At 40.0% G+C, this 20,794-nt stretch overlaps 1 protein-coding gene across 9 annotated transcripts in view; it reads left to right on the top strand.

Annotated features, from left to right (window-relative positions):
- Window positions 1–1,559: 1,559 nt before the first annotated feature.
- Window positions 1,560–20,794, top strand: part of LOC122353188 (spermatid perinuclear RNA binding protein) — an 84,814-nt gene continuing 65,579 nt past the window's right edge. For 4 of the 9 annotated variants that reach the window (XM_043251147.1, XM_043251146.1, XM_043251138.1 and 1 more), the window contains exon 1: window positions 1,561–1,694. The gene's annotated coding sequence lies outside the window, so the exon portion shown is untranslated. Of the gene's footprint in view, window positions 1,695–1,762; window positions 1,820–3,004; window positions 3,141–7,679; window positions 7,745–20,794 lie in introns of those variants that run through there. The other 5 variants (XM_043251143.1, XM_043251144.1, XM_043251142.1 and 2 more) reach the window with 5 other exon arrangements.

Genomic DNA, 20,794 nt, shown 5'->3' with positions numbered 1-20,794 from the left:
AGTAAACGGTTAGGGCAGGTTTAGGGTTAGTAGAATAAGTTGACATACACTTGCAAAGTTTCTGATACGTAGTATGTTGTGGAGCACATCAAAATAAAGTGTTAGAAGATATTAAACAGACAGTCTACTAATACTTGAATGACTGTTAGTTGACATGCATTTGCAAAGTTAAAAAAAAAAAAGAAAACATGGTATGTTCCATCTTTATCTTTTATGATAGATGCACACAGGCTACTGTTTGTAATGCATTGCAGTTCTAGTTTTAGACACTTTATGTTTATGCTTTTAAACTTTGCAGATTTTTGCACATATGCCCAGTTTTTATCATGATGAGATCCTCTTTTAAATGCTCTGGTTGCCATAAGACTGCGTTGAGCAGAACCAATGAAAAATCAACCCTGATGCAAACTGCTTGTATTTGTGAGTTGATTATAATCTCATGCTATAATATCCAAAGCAGCTTACTAGAGGAACAGTTTCTCATGGGCTACTAGTCCCAGTTTGTAACCACTAAGCTACCAGCAACGTTGTCATCCAATCAGATATTGAGGATCGTGACGGGAATAAAATCTGATTTTAAAATCTGGTTCATGGGAGTGTTGTCGCCGCTTGGCAAAATCCTAAGAAAATTCATTCTTATCGTTTTTGCATCATTGCACAGCAGCTGTAATTTGGGTACACGTTGTCTCCGTTTTATCGCAATCGTATATTATGACGCTCATTTTAGAAACTGCAGAGGGAGGATCTGTGTAATCGAATTATAATATTGCAGGTTGAAGCTCACTAATTTATGCATTTATGCAAAAACATGCATGCTTATTAGATTATGTCACCTCTTATATAGATGACTGGGGGCATTATGTTATTCTAGAGGGGAGGGGTGTCTGTTTAATAGAGAGTTATATTATGTTTAATGTTATTTTATGAAATCCCACTGCATGTCTGTATATTTAGAGTAGTCTTTGTCCTTTCAGGACAGTATGCTCTTTTGTTCTTGCGCGTAAGCAGAGGCTCACACAAACACACCCTTTAAATGAACAGGAATTTAAACACTGTAAGCGGTGTGCATGTGTGTGTGTGTGTGTGTGACTGGTATGTTGTTCTACTGGAGAGACCAGACTTGCTTTGAAACAGTCAAAGAGATGTTTTTCCAGCAGACTGCTCTCACAGAAACTACTCTGCATTCCTTGTGGCCTTCCATACTCGAACAATCGCAGTACTGATTTATTCTCAATGCACACATACCTGTTTTCATACTCTTGATTGGTTCATGAAGTCGAGCTCTGGATGGATCAGATTCACGCGCTTGTCTGGGAGCTGATTGATATTCTTAATAAGCAAGCGATATCACGTCTGTAATAATGCACTGGTAATATTTGATAATAACGATCAGGGCTCGTGCTTTAAATATGCACACTATCTGGATAACTGCCATCATTTCCACAGATGAACTTAGTCTGAAGGCTCGTGAAGCGGAAAGACAGCACCGTTTAGCAGGTGAAGCGCTGTGGCGCTGTATCAGTTGTTGCAGAGCAGCAGCCCTCCAATTAGAGCACGCGCATATCATGACGTGAACGCGCCCGTGGTCCAAATACTTGAGACAGTTGGAAAGCAGATAGAGAGACCGCCGGAGAAAGAAACACTTGACTGGAGGTATCTCGCTCCAGCGGGGGAGTGCGGCCAACGAGAGCACGGTAATTCATCTCGTTCGGGACTCTTTCAGATCCTGCGGGGCGAACAGGGACGCGCAGACGGGTTTAAAGCGTATCGCGTTGTGTCATGCGCTCACGTAGGACATCATCTGCGCTGCTGTTATTAGGTAACGTACAGTATCCGCGGATCCGAGCACCTCCGTCGGCCACGGCGATTCATAGTTGTACCTGCAAACGCCGTCGTGGCGTTCTCTGACGCTCTCCGGCAACGCGACGCAGTCTCTCCTCGGACGACGGGTTTAGATGGAGGAATTACATGCACGCGCATGCATTTAACTTCACCTCGCGCTTTCAGATGCTGCATTTGGGCACGCTGAGGTCGCGCTGCTGCATCTGCTGTAGTTGAATAATTTATCAGGCTGTATCTGGGGCTGAAGGAGGGAAACAAACACCGGGCTGTTACGCGAGACGAAGGAATGGAAGGAACGCTTGGGCAACGTAAAGTTTGCGTGCGTTCGTTCGTTCGTGTGATCGTGTTGTGCAATACAGCGGCACCGGCGCGCGCGCGCATGTGTGTGTGTGTGTGTGTGTGTGTGTGTGAAGCGGGGGTCTGTTTCTCACCCTCTCTGTTTTCCTGGAAAAAAAAACTGCACCCACCTGTGATCTCAGGGGCAAATGTGACCTATATTGAGGAATTATTAAAAAATCGTCATTCTCACAGCTGGTCTAACCCCCCTTGTGTGTTTTCAGTCATCTTAAAGTGTGTTTTTATATGGACGAATATGTTCCAAACTGAATTTAATGGAGTATGCAAACACATCTGGGGCACAACTAAACGTGTTTATTTTTTCTAGGCTATTTAATAATTCCTAACAATCCGGAAAGGTGTATTAACGTCTGTATTCTTCTGATTTAATGTCGCTAACAGCTACACCGTAGTTTGTGTGTATTTCACAAATAAATCCCTGTCGTGACGGGAGCAGCCTAATCGATATGGCAATTGCTTCCAGTACATTTCTTACTAATTAAAAGTGTGAGGGAAAGCGTTTAGGAAAATGATACAGTGGTTTTGTTGTGTAATTTTTTTTTTAAATATAGGCTACGCCAGGGACATTTAGTCCTAATTGCACCCTCAAAAAACGGTATGTGTGAGGTTGTAGAAAAAACATTAGATATACTACATGCTATTAATATATTTTCACCAACAACTATTTTGTAAAGATAGAAAGGTGTGTGTGTGTATATGTATATATATAATGTCAGACACTGAGGTGATGTTGGGAAACTTGTGTAGGACACTGGACTGTCCTCCGAGTGAATAATGAATTGAGCTCGTGCACGCGTCTGCGCGTTCCTCATTCATCTCAGTGCGCGTGAGTGAGAGGCAGCAGGCGGAGTGCGAGTCTTGCTGACACCACTATATTGGTCTGAACCTCGACTCGTCCACACCGAGGATACACTTGGATTAAAACGTCGCTCCTTTCCCCAGTAAGTAGCGCTTCCGAGTCTCTCCGAGCGGCTGTTTTTCGCGAGTTTGAGAGGCTCGTTCGGCTCGGCGGGCGCGTTTATGTTTCATTTATAAAGTAACTTTCTCTTTCTCCGACTCCGAAAAAGAGCTTCCCAGCCTCTGCTTTACGCTCGCTTGCTGCCGTGAACCGCGCGGTTCTACTTTTGAGTTGTTAGAAAGAGAATCACGTTTTTGTTTTATTCCTGTTAGCCAGTGCGTCAGCGGCCGTGTTAAAGACGCGGGTTTGTTTCGTTATCTTTTTCTAGCAGACACAGATATGTAGAGTCGGTTAGTCGGGGCTGATGATCATCTTGCAGCAGGTGTCTCGTAGAGAGACTTCCGCAGTTTCACACCCCATCCACACTGTACTGGCGATGTGAACGAGTCCTTCTAGCGAGTCGGATCTTTTTTAACGATGCATTTGAATCGGTTCCCGCGAGTCGGACTCAATCGGTCCAACCGTTCTGGGGTGAACCTCTGAGTCTGAGTCGGCTCTTTCGGGAATAATTGACTCGTATGAGCCGAGAAGCGATGACTGAACGAGGAATTGATTGATTGAGTGAAAAGTTGCTTTGATAAACTAATAGGGCAGACGTTACGCCTGTGGGGTTTTGTGGGAACCGTCGTCCGTTGTGTTTGGTTAAAATACAGTCGAATGTTTACCATAGTAACCACAGCATTCCCACGACCACGAACATCCTTAGTATTTGCAGGCCTGGAAACACACGAAATTGCTAAATTAATGGACATTAGAGTATTATATCAATATATAATACATGAATTGCAAAACTTTTATTACTTTGTCGGCTAACACTGAGTTATGGAGTTATTTGCCAAATCATAACTGCATTTTTTTTGCATTTATTAGCTTAACTGCTTCTATCTAAGGTCGACTTGTTACATGCGATGAACTAAGGTTATGATTTTCATAATCATGTTGGTGTGTGATCTGCGCGATCCTGAATATCTACTTCTCCTTCACAAGAACAAAGAGCATTACTGTGATGCATGTTTCCTCATGCGACCAGCTCATGCGTCGCTTCCGTCTCTCTCTCACACACACACACACACACACACACACACACACACGCTGTTCTCTGTCAGCGACGCACGCCGCTGTGAGCCCAGCTTCTGAAATGCTTTGGAAATTGCTTGGCACGTTGGCTGAAAATAGCTTGTGGCTATCACATATTGCCTCAGGTTGAAACGCGAAAGATTGCGCTTGTTTGTGAGGACTGAATTCCCCCGAGAGAGAGACAAGTTGAAACTTATTTATTTTTCATTTCTGTGCGGGTCCGAGCTGTTTGTGTGCCAAAGCCCGAAGCATGAGATCGCCGATATCAACTGCAGTGATGTTCATTGCGTTGAGCGTACAGTGTTGGTTATAGAGTCTAAAGATGTCTGTTGCGCGGCGTGACGTGAGACCGTCTCCCTTGGCCTTTTCCCCTCAAGAAGAGTGGGTGAAACTGATCTGTGATCATCTGGAAGGTGCGTTCATCTCAGAGACGCCGTGACAGATGCTCCGGAGGTCAAAGGGCGGATGCGTGTCGTCTGTGGTCACTCTTTGTCTTTGTCTCTCTGTTGTGTCCCCTAGGGCTCCCAGAAGGCCTGAATTTGACTCTCGCGGTCTGTTGCAGGGGTTTAGTGCTTGAATAATCGTTAAAGAGTTGCGTGCGCTGCGCGTCCTGAGGGCAGAGGGAGCCGACGGAGGCAGATGTAGCTGACTTTTCAGCCTCGTTAGGTCACGCTGGGCGTCTGCGGGGATTCGGAGGGGCTAAATAAACACGGTTATGAATTTGTTGTCTTTCTGTGAGGCTTTACTAACATCCTTGCTCGTTCGCTCTTAGGTTAATCTTAAGATCAGCATCTAATCAAAGCGGACCTTGTTGAATCTCTTAATGCACGTTCCCATGCAATGCATCGGTGCGTCTTCATGCAAATACAGAGAAGATTGTTTGTCTCGGCCGATATCACAGACTCTAGGTAAATTCGAACACGTTCTCCTTAATTTATTATGATTAAATAAATTACATTTTTACGTGAGAGTCTTTTTAGTGCAGTGTGTGGTTCGATTTTTCCCTTATGTTCAGCGAGGTGGCTATTATTTGAGTGAGATGACAGTAAAATCATTTAAATGAACTGTCTTCGATGTGAATGTGTTTAAAAAATAATACACTTTTGCTCATTTTTAGCGTCATTACTCTAGTCTTCAGCGTCTTGATTATTACCAGTGTCGAAAAGAGTTGTGCCGCTTAATATTTTGGTGACGCATTTTATTTTCAGGACTCTTTGAATCGAAAGTTCAAAAGAACGCCATTTATTTGAGATCTTTTGCAGCATTAGTATATTGTAAAAGAGACATTTGAACACAAAGTATATACGTACAACAAAGGGTCTGTATGCATGAGTTTATATTCAGAAATTAATTGGAAAATCTTTGCACCTGCTAAAATACTGCAGCTATGGCCCGTAATAAATGTATATGTGCTTCTTTTAGCTGGAAATACATAAAACCATGCATTTCCAGCGTTTCTAATTTAATGCACTTATTAAATACAGTTTTCACTCGCTAAATGATCGAAAGCATTTTTCCCCGGATCGTTATTTCATGCATGTCTCACCTGATATAGATTTGCAGGATATTGACAGAATGAGGTGGCGTGCACCTGATGAAGTCTTTCTTCACCCGTCTATCTCTCTCTCTCTCTCCACCGTTTATTTTCTTTCATTCCCCCCCGTCCACCGCTCTCTAACCGACCGGAGCTATTCTTGGCCTGCTCTCTGAGCTGATGGGAAAAGCTGACATTGCTAACGGAGGGGGAATTCGAGCCCGACTCGAGCCAAAGCCCACTTCCTCCTCCTGAGCCCGCGCACCCCTCTGCCGTCTGCCACCGCCGCCATCAGGACGTCTGATTTACTGTCTGCACGACAAAGACGGCCTTTCTGGTGAAAGCGAGAACCAAACAGAAAAGAAGAAGCTCTCTCTTTTTTTTTGGCCGAAAAGAGAAGTATTTTAAACAGGCTTCCCTCTGCTTGAGGTCTCTCGCAGGCAGCGTTATCTATTGTACATTGTTTATCTCGGGTTTGGCGATAACTGAACAGCAAGCGGTTATGGGCATCGCGTCCCACTAAGCCAACTGAATTTGGCACGTGACTCGGTTGCATCTTGGCCGCTGAATTTAACTCCGTCTGACTAATGAGGAGAGGTGAACAATCCCGTAAAAGAACTGGCTTGTAGCACAAATTTAGAGTCTAGCAAACGGCAAAGCGACTACAAAGAAAGTTGCAGATTTATTATTTTATTTATTTATTGGATTTCTGCCGTTTGTTGCACAGCATAGAGGAGAATTGACGGAAAAGTACAGGGAGAGAAAAGGAGGGCTGGAGTTGAAGCTGGTTCCTCGTTTTTATTGCATTTCAACTTATTTTAATGTTTGCTGTGGTGCTTTACATTTAGTGGCAGAGCTTCAGGACACACCGGTTCATGCTGAAAATAATTTTTTTATTATTGTTTATGTATTTTTTCCATGTAAATGTTTCTAAATTCGTGGTTAAAAACAAAACAAAACATGTCTAATTAATTAAAATCAAAAAACCTACGTAAAAGCAATTTAGAATTCAAATTTTAACAAAACATTTTAAGACCCCTTTTTATATTATTTTACCAAGTTTCTTGTTTTCCTATAATTTTCTGGATTACATTTTAAATGGTTTCATTCATTTTTAATAATCAAAAGCATCTCGAATTAATAGATTTTTACAAAAATAAATAAATAATTTAATCATTTTCTATTATATTTATTTTTGTCAGAAATAACTTTTTGTTTTTTTTGTAAGTTAATTCTGGTAAAAAAACAAATATTCCTTGAAAATAATGTTATGACCTATGTTTCTTTTCACAGTTTATTCAATTTAAACCAAACTTTTATTTTGACGGACTGTGGTGGAGACTTTCTCTTTGTAAATGATACGGTGACAGATTTTCTCAAAAACAAAGGTGAAATGCTCGTGAAGTGACTTTCAGAGCGGTTTTAGGTTTTTTATGTGTGTAGTAAACGAAACGTTTGCGTATAAACACACAGAATTCACATTCAAATGATATTTTTTGCAGCTCAATATGTACAGACACCGTACATATTCATCCAAAAAATTGGGAAAATTCTGTAAACTCAATTTTTTATAACTGGATGCCATCCACGTTTTCTGCATAGGGCTTAGTAATTGTTAGTTGTCCGATCTGCTAAGCTGAGACCTCAAAGCAACATCTGATAACCCTTTTCTGAAAAGTTTTGTCCATTTTGGGATCAAAGGGAGCGAGTGGAGAGCAGGGTGCAAGTGTGCACTAGGTCATGAGTACAAGGGCACAATGGGACTGGAGCTCTTGAGGGGGTGTGTGATGGAAAAGTGCCCTGCGCTGTGTCAACAGGCAGTCTGTGTGTGTGTGTGTGTGTGTGTGTGTGTGTGTGTGTGCGTGCGTGTGTGTGTGTGTTTTTAAGGCAGCTGATGTGGCGACAGGAGCAGCGGAAATGGATCCAGGGATGAGCAGATACCAGATCTAACACAGGCACGGGGAAGGAATGGCCTTGTAAGGCATCTGAGATTCAAAGAGAGACACACACACACACACACACACACACTCAATGAAACCGCAGCCTTTCAAACACTCCGAACAGAACAATCATTATCTGACCCACACACGCTATAAAATAATACATTTTGCATCATAAAGCTATAAAGGTATTTAAAACCAAAGATGATTAGCGTTTATAGGAAGCCGTGTGCTGCTGCTTTTGATTTATTGAGTTTGGCAAATCTAGTAATTAAACGTTGACCTGGGAACAGATATTCGAATCTGGTCTTTTATGGAAAATATCGTCTCACGTTAAATCCTTCTTATATGGGCAAAAACGTGCTCTTGTTAATATTTGTATCTCGGAGGCGGACTCATAACTTTATTTGCAACGGAAGCCTGTGAGTAAGAAAACGTATTTAGGAGGTATTTTGTAAGGCGTTTGAACGAGACTTTGCATGCTCTTTGCCTTTTTCTGTTTTTATCACACTTTATTTTCAGTTTCAGAGCACAACACTTAGGCGTTTGTTTAAACGACAGTAGTGATAGTGAGGTGCTGTGAATGAATTAGAACGGGAATGGATGAATAGGGCCGAACTCGGCTTCAAGGACAATGTCTGTCTCTGCAGGACTAAATACACACGAGTTCCCCGGCGGGTTTAGTCTAAACTTATTCAGCCAAAGTATTTGAGGATGCACACATTTTTCTGCTTCTCTCCAAACACCTGTGTTTTCATTGGCCTGATAAGAGGTTACAGATTATACGGCGTGACAGTATCTGTTTTTTGGCTAGTGCTTGAAAAAGCCAGTAATTGATTTTATTCACAGTTGCTACGTACATACACGTGGTTGTTTTTTGCTCTTTTCCGCCCGCTTTGGTCACTTGAATGTTATTGCATGTAGCAATTAATCCCCGTTTGACCTCCTTTTGAAAAAAAATCCGTCGAAGCTGATATAGATATTCAATTAAAGGCTGGAAGGCAGAGTGCTTCCCCGACTGATAGTGTGCGTAATTTAATAAAGGAGGTTTCCAGCACGGTGGCATCGCCAGGCCGGTTTTTATGAGCGACGGAGAGATAGTGGGAAAAGAAGGGCAGATAAAGAGGAAGAAGGAGGGGGCGTAGCGTACTTTGATTTGTTCTGCCTTGATGGTCGTCACCCCTTTGCCTCCTCGGAGAATTAACCAATTAGGCTGCGCCTGGTGCGTTCGCCGGCCACGCTATTAGACGGATGAAAGGAGCCCTCTGTTTAGACCGTAAACGAGTGAGCGGAATATTGATAAAGACAAGCGAGGGTTATTGCGTTCGCCCCGTTACGTTCGTTCCTTTGTGCCGCGATGCAGCACCACGCAGCTCTTTTTAGTCGGAGTTATGGTAGGGAGAATTAGGCTGCCAGGCTTAATTGTAGGAAGTGATTGTACTTTTGTGACAGAACTGCACTTATCAGACAGCGATCTTATTCACTGATCTCCGAACGGCCGCGGCGGCTGGTGAAAGCCCTGTAATGACTGGCGCTCTGTTCATTAAGGATAATTGGTAATGTTGGCGTGTGGGTGTGTTGAAGTCATAAGTGGATGAGTTATAAATAAAGACCAGGCTTTCAGTCATGTGTTTGGGATATAACAACCCATTACAAGAAGTCCAGTATGAAGCAATTAGTCTTATTAAATACTAATTAGTCAGCGTGTTTTTAATAAACCAGTAAATGGGACGGTATAGTTCTTGAATGTTGAATTACAGGACGGTCTCGATTATGTGATTGTTTACTAGTGTAACGGTGCACACACACCGTGGTTCGGTACGTTGCTCAGTTTTGAGGTAAGGGTTCAGTGTGGTATAGACGATACAGCAGGGGAAAAAAACGAAACATATTGCCTTTATTTAAGAAACGGTTTAACTGTCAATTATAATTCATCTTCTCTTGTGGAAAAAAATCTACTTCAGCTTACGCTCTAAACTAGCGAGCTATTTCACGTTATTATATTATATATATATATATATATATTTTTTTTATATTATATATAAATTATATATTTTTATATACATTTTATATACATTTTATATATATTGTTATTGTTATATATATATATTATTATTATTATTATTATTATTATTATTATTATTATTATATAATATTATTATTATATAACAATATAATTATATATATATATATATATATATATATATATATATATATATATATATATATATATTTTTATGTAACAATCAGCAGTAAACTGTATGTAAACGTAAACTGCACATAATGAAATAATTGCAAAATTATAGCACTTCTGTTCGATTTTGAAATATAATCATTCACACAATGGCTGTCATAACTTAAAAAATTATTTAAACATTTATTGAATAAGACGGTTAAAGCGAAATATAGCGAGTGCCGTCTAATGTTTAGCAAACTAATCTTTTCTAGACTTTATTTTTCTAGCGAACTAATGATCCATGACACCGATGACTTGCCTGAGATAATTAATGTTTATTTCATTATTAGTCCCGCGCTCCTGTATTGTCCGTGTCCCTGCAAAACCAAGCCGTCACTTTCCGCTTGTTATCACATCAAACGCCAGCCGCATCAAAACATCTACAGCTCACTTGAATTTAGTTCATTTCTGTAACATTTTAGGCTTTGCTTCTGGTAGGGTAGGGTTAGAAAATAAGATCACTCATCACTCACATGAGCCCATGCGCTAACCTCGCTTTTAATAGTTTGGGTGTTTTTCCCAATCGAACGTCGGGCTGGAAGACGAACAAAGTTGTTGGGCTCACGGGTCAGGACAGATTCAGAGCGAGCTCAAGGCCAATAGCGAAGTCCATTTAGCTTAGTCATGAAGCAATTATTGTTTAATTGCTTTCTTGAATGCAAGAATCGATGATAAATGAAGGGACAAAAGGGTGAGTTTAATGAGAATGCACAAAATGATTCTTTGTTAATGACGCCCCGGACCTCTTGTGACATCTGTCCAGTCTGAACTTTTCCGCAGCGCTCATTAACACCAGCCAGTGTCTTCCACCGAACGCAATCTCACCTGCTGCTTAACATTACGATAATGATTTCTACCTTCCATCTCTCAGCTGGACTTTTTTTTTTTTGGCTCTTGAATATCGATTTTCTCCAAAAAGAGTTTTCCATCCCGAGGGTGTGGTGTGTTTCTTAACTTTCTCGTGGCTCTTCGTGGCTGTGGCCACCTGCTAAGCTCTCAGAAGCGGTGAGTAATTGGAAATCTCCCTTGCGCCGAGGGACACCCTGTGCTGCATATCTTTCCTTCCCTTCCTGGGCTTGACGAGTCCCAGGGATTTCTCACTCACACGCATGCAGGCACGCACTGGTCTTTGAGTGCATCCTCTGTGCAGGGATGTTTTCAGGCCAAGGTGAATTGGGATACTGGAGGACGGCGCAAGAGCCAAAAGCTGCCCGAGGTTCTCGAGGGATGGAAATTAAAGGCACTGGGGCTGATTTGCAATGTCAAGGTGACCACAAGTCATTCCTTTTCAATGAGAGATGACAGGTTTACTAAGACGTGAGTGACGGTGACCGTTCTAAGGATACATGGGGCCCTTTCTAGGCTTCTGGACCGAGTCGTGGAATCGATCGTAAAAATTTAATTTACAGTATAATGAGTCAAACGAAGGTCTTTCATTCATTCATTACTTGGGCTAAATCAAAATGCAAATATTTGCAAATATTAAGTCGCAAAAGAATAAAAATAACTTTATTACAGTTTCATAAAAATGTCATTTAAAATGGAATTATTTAAACCTAAATCTAAATCTAAACCTCTAAAGAATGGCTGTCAATGTTAGGTTTCTAACTGCTTCATTAAAAATGCTTTTGGTTTAATATAACCATTCAAACCGAAAATTGAGAAAATGAGAAAAATAGAATCTGGAAAATCTGGAGGCCCGGATTCCAGAGGCTGGCGATTATGTTTATCTTATGTATAGCTTCAGTGGCCGGGTTGAATTCGTAATCGCATCCTTAAAGTGTGATCATTTTTTTCCCCCCGAAACGTCCCTTTTTCAAAATGACTGGAAAACCACCTCGTGCAGGTATTTGTGAAATTGAGGTTTTTCCCATTGGGCGTATTTTCTGTTCGCAATTTCAGTTTCGAATCGAACCGCAGCTCAAAATCAGAGGTGTCCCATCCTGCTCCCGGAGGACCCCAGTGTAGAGCTCTACGTCTAAATAAACACACCTGAACCAGCTTATAAAGGTCTAATAACCCAAGACACTAGAAACGAGGCAGATGTGTTGGAGCTGAACCCTGCTCCAACCGGATCATGTGCGTTTCTGTCGTTTTTTCGAGTCTCGTCCCCAGCAGTACTACAGTTGATACACTGTGAATCTAGGCTGAACTGGCAAGTCTTGACTTCTCTCTCTCTCTCAGGAGATCAGAATGTCTCTCTCCCATAAGACTCTGGGGTGCTCCCTAACAACAGGGATCTAATGATTGTGTTATCTGTGGTAGATTACTTCTTCACACATAGTAGCACCATTTGCCGGTTTTCTTTTTCGTCTTCGCACACAGGACGCCGCGCACCTGACTGACCCCAAAGGGACACCCTTTAATCTGTGCGGTGGATGCGTTATATCCCAGCTGGATTACTTTTAAGTCCCTTCTGATTAGTATTCACTGATCAGGCTTAACGTGGGTGGCAGTAGCCGGGTTAGCTTTGTTAGCATGTTAAGTCATCTGGAGGCTTACTGTATGTAGAGCAGTAAACCTGGCCCTTCGTTTTTCCAGGTCGAACCCTGCTTGCGTCACAGCGGATAGCTTGTCAGCTGCTGCTAATTTTGACCCGCTCCCAGTCTCTTGTCTATTTACGGACCAGAGCGGAGTCTTCAACCGCCTGTCACTTTCAGGGAAATAAACAAACACGCTGGATGTGAACGGCAATGCCAGGGTAAACAGCAGCTCTGTCATTGCACCTGTACTCGATCTAGGAGGGAAAAAACGCCATTCTTCTGCAGATTTAACAACGTGACGGCAGCTTTTGTGCATCAGCAGCCACCGCAGACAGTTTTGGCTGTAATAAAATCTTAAATTAGTCCCCTCAATCTTGTGTATGTGTTTGTGAGTTAGTTTATACGTTCTTTGGCTTTGCTGAATATGATTCGGTTGCAAATGCGTTTTCTTAACATGAAATGGCCACGCAATTAAATGAGATAAAATGATAAAAGTAGATGTCGAATTATCTAAAACTAAATTCAATGCTAGCTATTAAGTCATGCTAACATCCTAAATGCGTTGTACTGGGATTTGCGCGGTAATTGCTTATTGATTAAGGCAACATGCTGTGTAATCTTTATACTGTCATCTTTAAGTACAAGCTTCACTCTTCAGCACCATAGTGAGCCTCAAAATGTGATCCCAAAGGAACATTAAACACGGAGTTCCCTTTTTCATTCTGCTAAAACACATGAGATATCACTTCATTTTAACATTACTTTCCCCATCCGGTCCTAGGCAAAGCATGATGGGAACTAGAAAGCTCCCCTGCCTGGGTTCAGTTAATTCCAGCAAAAAATAATTATTTAGTTGCAGTTTAAGGGTTCGTTCAGCCAAAAAATGAACATTCTGCCATCCATTACTCGACCTCATGTGATCCACAGCCTTCGTTCATCTTCGGAGCACAAATTAAGATATTTCTGATGAAATCTGAGCGCTTTCTTACCCTCCGTAGACATGTTCAAGACCCAGGAACGCAGAACGGACGCCGTTGAGCATCAGTGGTTCATCCTTAATTTTATCAAGCTACAAGAATGCTTTTTGTGTGCATAAAACCAAAAATAACGACTTTATTCAACAATTCCTTCTCTACCGTGCAAGTCTTCATCTTATGTTCGTGAGACTGCCACGACGCATACGCATGATGTAGATCCAGGATAAAAATTGTAGCTACGTAAAATTACGGGTGAAGCACTGCCTGATGTCACATGGACTATTTTAACGATGTCTTTATTGCCTTGATCGTGAAGGACTCTTTCTTAAAATATACCTTCATTTGATGAATGAAAGTCTTACGAGCTGCAAATAGCTCGAGCAATTAATGACAAAATTTTCATTTTTGGGCGAACGCAACCCTTGAAGTTGGAGCAATGGTGAAGGATAAGCATTTTCATGTGCAACACAGTTCTGACTAGATGTGCTCCCTTCAATAGTAATGCCTCAGTTGAATGAATCTCTAAGCGCGGCTGGCATGACCAAAGTATAATGTGTGTCTGCTCATTTGGCCGAGAGCTGGGATGGGCTGAGCTCTGTTTCTGCCGTGATACGACTGGCTGCCTCTCTGCGCTATCTTGGGAATTCTCTGACCCACTTTGCCTTTCAGTTGGAGTTATTTTTACATATTAGAAGAATAAAACAATGGCAGTCCTCAAAATGTCTTTGCTTTTACTTTTGCCGCCGTCTGTTTCGTGCGAAGGGGTGCTGGTGAACGGGGAGCGGATCGAGGAGCGGTTAGTTAGCCTGTTAAAATAAAAATAAATCAATAACGAAACGCCTTGGCTCCGAGGAAGGCAGGAGTCAGATGGGACTTTAAAGTGGCGTTCTGCGACATTGCTCCGTGACGAATGGAGAACCCGGTCGGATGCACCGAGAGTAAGCACACGTGCAACCGCGAGCTTGCACACACATTCGCACGCGCGCGGAATTAGTCTTCGTCAGCGGATGCTCTCTCAGCAATATTCGTAGAAGATGGTGCAGTCTCTGGAGATCCGAACCTCAATCGTTATTACTAACCTCCTCTTTCTCAGAGAGGTCGCAGGGGCTGCGTTTACACTGAAAGACCTGATTTTGACATGCATTCTTTTTTTTATCTTCATCCCTGGCTGCTTGTATTTACTCAAGACGTTAACGTGAACGTGAAAGCCCAGCCGGACGCTGCAGTGCTGGTGGCTCAAACTGCTGTGTGCACCGCAGAAATCAGAATAGTTTGAGCGAGTGCGTACGGCCTGAGATGCCTCCGGTCCTGTGCGGGCCTCGGAAGCGTCTCAGCAGCGGCTTAGGACACAGAGACCTCGCTGATTATAAGCCTTTAATGTTAAGCTGATTACAGGCTTTAGGTATCTCCTGCTTTCTGCTGGTAATGCCCGTGTCAAGTACCAGAATCATGGAAACATGCAAAATGCGTCCTGTAGAGAGACGCTCTCACTTTCTAGAAGCCTTGTGTATATGTGTGTATGTGTATGTATTTGTATGCATAATAACTAAAAGTAGTCACTTCAAGTGATTGGTTTTCAAATGTGTTTTTTTTCCAGTAATAACGTAACATCAGAGCCAGCATTAGAGAGGAAACTGGTTTCGTTTTAGTGAGAGCTGTCATATAAAACATTTCTGCAGTTAAAAAAAAAATCACTGATTTATTTGCATCTTTTTCTTCAAAATGTGTAGTTAATTCTTCATGTCAGTTCTTTGTAAATAAATGTTCGTCCAACTAAATCGGAATTCATTTAAATATAAATAGTTCATTTAATTTAACGTCACCATAATTAAGATATTTTCGATATAACATTATTGGGGGATAAAAATGACGAGGACCTTCAGCTGATATGTGCAGACAAACTACTATCAAAATAATTTCACCAACATCAACTTTTTTTTTTTAAGTTATACATAGTGTGGTGAAGTCAGTTTAATATGGTTTAAATTGTACTTGAGTGACTTGACTTTAATGGCTAATCAAATGCATTAAATTTGCTTATTATTTATTAAAAGAGCAGCATTAAATTGATTATCAAATTAATATATTTCTAAATTAATATATTCATTAAATTATTATTAAAGCGTTGGTTTTAATTTTGTGTTAATTTGTGTACTAAATAGATTTTATAATAGAAAACTTGCAATAAACAATGTTGAAGTTGACGTAGAAATCTTTGAAGATAACTAAATCAACTATAAATGTTTTTTCCGCATAGATGCAGTCAAAACCATAACATTTTATTTGTTGATTGGTCTTAAACGTTACAGAAATTCGTAATCTTTTAGAGCTCCTTTTTGTTTAAATAAAAAAAAAAATGCACATTTAATAAATCTGTTTATATATAATTGAATATATTATTTTAATATAATAATTTTAATCTAAAAAATTCAAATGATTGATTTCACAAGCTTTTGAGTGAGCAATAGTTCTGATTTTTAAATGAAAGCATGGTTGGGAATTTATGGCATTGATAACCGCTTTAAGATACTTGATTAATGTTATTTGTGTATTTGACTTTTTCCTTAGAAGTAGGCCAACAGTGCCCCCTAAGTAAAACAGTTTTTCATCTTCACATGCTGATAGCGATGTTTGCGTTTAAGCCGTTATCGGCCAATTCTGATAATATTGTACATCCCTAAGTGCATCAAGTCGAACAAATGACCTGTTAAGTTTGTTGCAGTTAAACCCCTCCTTCCTAAACGAGGCATGTGCTCTGATTGGTCAGCGTTTTCCGTAAACGACACGCCTCCTGCCATTATCACCAGTTTAAATGTTAACGATGATGGCGGTGTTGTGAGTTCGAGATGTCTCCGTATCCTCGTCGTAGTTCTTAAACTGTTTTCTGTTAAAAAACCCAATTCCGCAGGCGTTGGTACGGCGACGCGGGTAATTCCAGGACACCATGAAAGCGGTTTAATGATTTCCATTAACACTCCGTCCACCTCGAGATGAGCTCAGCTTCTGGTGGGTTTCTGATGGAGTGAGGTGGCATCGACCGAGTCGTCCTCCGCTTATTAGTGACTTCACAGCTGTTTCCTTTCGTGCCGGTAAAGCAGAGCCCTTAAGAGACGGCAGCTGCGTTAAAAACAAGAGGGGTGATAACACAAACTGCACCGCGCTTCAGGCTCGGCCTCCAGCATCTCTTCACACCCGGGAGTGGGAGGGAGCCGGTCTCCATGGTAACTGCAGGAGTAAAATAATTGGGCATGGCCCAGATTGTGTGGAGAGTGATGTACAGGGGCTTTTCTTCCTCCTTTTCTCCAGTTTTGTTCCTAACTCTAGCTTTAAGCAATGCATGGGTCAAAGAGCATCAGAAGATACTATAAAAGTGATCGCGTGTTCATAGAAAGCACTTCAAATGTAAGTAAAGTGTCTACTTTTAAGCTTTCAGATCCATTTTTGGAGAATAAGATGAAATAATGTTACGTTGTCATACAGTCGTGCGTTTCAATTTTATGCTTTAAATTAGTCAAAATAATTACCGAGGTTAATGGCAAATAATTAGTATTTGGGGTGAAAGTAATTCATCTTTTAATGTGTCAATAAATAGATTTTTGTTGTAAATACGCCTGACGTCTTTAGTGGGTACGTTTGTGAAAAATGCGTGATATTTATTTTTGTCTCAGAAAGAGAAAATTGCAATTAATTTAACCAGAAAAACAGGAAATAACGAGAGTATTACACTTCTTATATTTTTGGTTAAACCCTTTTTCGTGTCCGTGACGTCTCACTAGTGCCCATCACTTTGTAGTGTGACAGTTTGTCTTTATTTGAGTGATCAAGTCACCTAATATCCCTATGTTTTTCTGCATGACTTGCACGTGTCTGTTAAAGATGAGAGAACATGCAAAGGTAAATATTTTGTCTTTCGGGCAAATGAGCGGCAGACGCCGAGTGTCGTCTTGTCTTATGGATGGCTGACGCTGGAATGGCCCTCGTTTGAGCTCTATATGAAGCAGGGCCCGTGTTCTTAAACCCTGAACAGAGAGCTCTTTCTCTTTCAGGACGTTTCAGGTCCGATGTTGACGTTCAGCCCAAACGAGAAGTTGGTGTGAATGAACTTCCTCAACTTTAACACGACGCTTCAAAACGACTGGTTCATCAAAAAACGCAGCTCTATTTGGTCACATTTATCGTAAGCCCTGGAAGTGACATCTTGTACACTCGTTATGGAAAAATCCAAAGTTGTCTCAAATCGTTTTTCTTGATACTTTGATGTAATTCCAAATTGTGAAATTAATTTATTATTATATTATTCAAAAAATTCGGTGACTTTGCAATCAATTATTTCGTGCCAAAACATATTTACTTTTTTTTACCTTTAATCTAGGGCCGTCACTAACGATTATTTTGGTAGTCGAGTAATCGGTTAATTATTTTGGTGATTAATCAAGTAATTGTGTAATTTATCATGGCAATATAAATAGACCTAAAACAACAATAGACTGTAAAATGAGGCAATAATCACTGCCTCAAATAAAATATTATGGGTAATTATATGGTTTTATTGAACCGAACAGTTTAAGTGATTAATGTAATAAAATATAATCATAACTTTTGCATATTATATATTATGTGCGTTATATGTTGTTAACAATGAACAAAAGTATTATATATATATATATATATATATATATATATATATATATATATATATATATATATATATATATATATATATATATATATATATATATATATATATATATATATGATGTATATTTTGTGTATGTATATTTATATAATAACTACACGTACAATTTATATTTATGTAAATTTAAATACAGTGTTTGGAAAATATTCTATATACATGTGTATTCTTATATTTTTATATATGCATGCATTTAATATATAAACATGACATGTTTTTCCTAATACGCATGTATTTGCATTTATATATAAATATACACAAAACACAGATTAAAAAACGCTATTAACAAATATTACTAGTTAATAAAAATACTATTAAATAAGCAGAGTAGCAATAAATGTTTTTGTTCTAATTAAGAAATGCAATCTTATTTACTTTCTCATATGTTTTCTGTGTTAAAGACGCTATATTAAAAGCAGACGATGCTATATAATGTGGTATATAAAATGATTTTTAATTTTTTTTTCTAGGAAACAAACGACATGTAGTGATACTGGTCACCCCACTTCACATTTTGACTGTAAAAATCATGCCACACTAAAAGTCAAAGGCAGTTCCACGGTTCAGCGAGATATAAGAGGTTTTATTAGCAGCTGCTCTTAAACACTTCAACACTTTCACCAAATTGCTAGCTTCAGTAACCAGCGTTACCGTACTACTGAGCTGGGGTCAAAAGCCACGATCTGTCAGATAAAACATACTGTCGAGGATTATTTTCCTCTCGGGCAGGGACGGATCTGGCTCTTCGCTATAATAGCTTTGCTAAGCCATTGTCTGCGGGAGTGGAGGCTAGCGGTCCTGCTTCGGCAGCGGAGAGCGCCTCCTTATTGGTCAAACGGAGCTGGAGATCTCTGCGGGACGCGTCTGGGCCAGTGCAAGGCGCTTGGAGCCTGGCGTGACGCTGTATTTGTTGAATGGCAGAGGAGAATGGTTTCCTCATTCGTGAGTTAGCGAGCTTTTCACATCAGAGTCCAGCGGCACGACGCCGACCTTTCGTGGGCGAAGCACAATAAACGTGACTGCGGACGCCTGAAACCTCGCTCAAACGCCACGCTATATATAGCTCGGGAAACGTCGTTTAGAAACACCGCTTTGGAACGAGTGTTTTGTTCATCGAAAATTGAAATTTACGGTAAAAAAAGGAGAAGCCGTAACTTTACGATAAGTAAATACGGTAGTTTGATTAGATATTAAAGTAAAAAATTTGATAATTATTAACAGATATGTTAATATAAATTAATTAGAGCTGTCATCTAAATTAAGTTTTATGTGTGTGTATATGTGTATATATATATATATATATATATATATATATATATATGTATATATGTATATATATGTGTGTGTATAGAGCTAGAATAAAAAATACAATAATAATAAACTTTAAAATTAAAATAAAATTAAATAAAAGATAGCAAATGTGACCCTTGACCAAAACCAGTCATGAGTGTCAAGAAATTGTGTGCAAAATTTAGTCAAAATACTGAGAAAATCACCTTTTGTCTAAATGAAGTTTTTAGCAGTGCATATCACTAATCAAAAGTTTAATATATTTACATTATATTTACAGTAGGAAATTTACAAAATATCATCATGAAGCATTTTACCTTAATATCCACATGATTTTGAGCATGAAAGAAAAATAAAAAAAATCTGTAATTTATATCTTTTGACCCATACTGTGTATTTTTGGCTGTTGCTACAAACTGAAGACTGGTTTTGTGCTCCAGGGTCACAAATATGAAGCCTTTGTTTTTTAGCATTTATGAACGGTTACCTTTTATAATGCAAAAAAATAGCTAAAGTCCAAAACTTGATAGACGACCGATCTCAGTGAGAAAGTAATATGCCTTTGCCTCCAAATCTCAGGTGCCCCCGCTCTACAAAATCACTCTATTTAATGTTTGCTCTTTCTTCTTTATGCACTTTGACCAGAAAGAATATAATATTACAATGTTATGCCCTTCCAAAACCTTTTTGGCCGAAAAGTACAAAACAATCTCACTGCATCACTATGAGAAGTCGAAAAAAGAGCCGAAACAAAACTGAGCTTCATGTGCTGGCACGGCTCACTCTCTCTCTCTGTGTGTGTGTGTGTGTGTGTGTGTGTGTGTGTGTGTGTGTGTCGTCTCTGAGGAGAACATCTGGATGTCTAAGCCCGGCTCTGTTAATTAGGGCTCTCTGCAGTCACACGCTCGAGCCTTTATGGGCTTTCACGCTCATTTGAATTAACAGAAGAGACTCCGTTCGGTCCGATTCGTCAACGCATTCAAACTCTGCAAAGTCAGAAATGAAACAAATCTTGGCCGAAAATGAAAACGCGATTGTGTTCTTTGCGAGGCTCTTGTAGGGAGTCCAAAATGTTGTTGGCGTCTTCGTTTTTTGGTGCTAATGAAGGAATCATAAAACTCTTCCAGGTCATATTTCCACATCCCAAGAGAGAAACCAGGTATATTTCCATTAAAGGAAGTAAATGAATGAAAACAAAAAATGTACTGAATGCAATTCTGCGTTGTCGCTAAAATGCAAAAGAAACACAATTGAAATATATTTACTGATACGCTTTTGCTTAAATACTTCAACTGCTTCCAAGAATTGAAGCACAAAGGACAGCTGAGTAAAAACCGCGTGGAAAGGAATTTAGATGTTAATTTCCTGCTGAATTGTTGCGTTTCAGCATTTTATGGCAAGTCCTTT

Source organism: Puntigrus tetrazona, chromosome 10 (genome assembly GCF_018831695.1).
Source record: "Puntigrus tetrazona isolate hp1 chromosome 10, ASM1883169v1, whole genome shotgun sequence".
NCBI lineage: Eukaryota > Metazoa > Chordata > Actinopteri > Cypriniformes > Cyprinidae > Puntigrus > Puntigrus tetrazona.
This window is presented reverse-complemented; position numbering and strand designations above follow the sequence as displayed.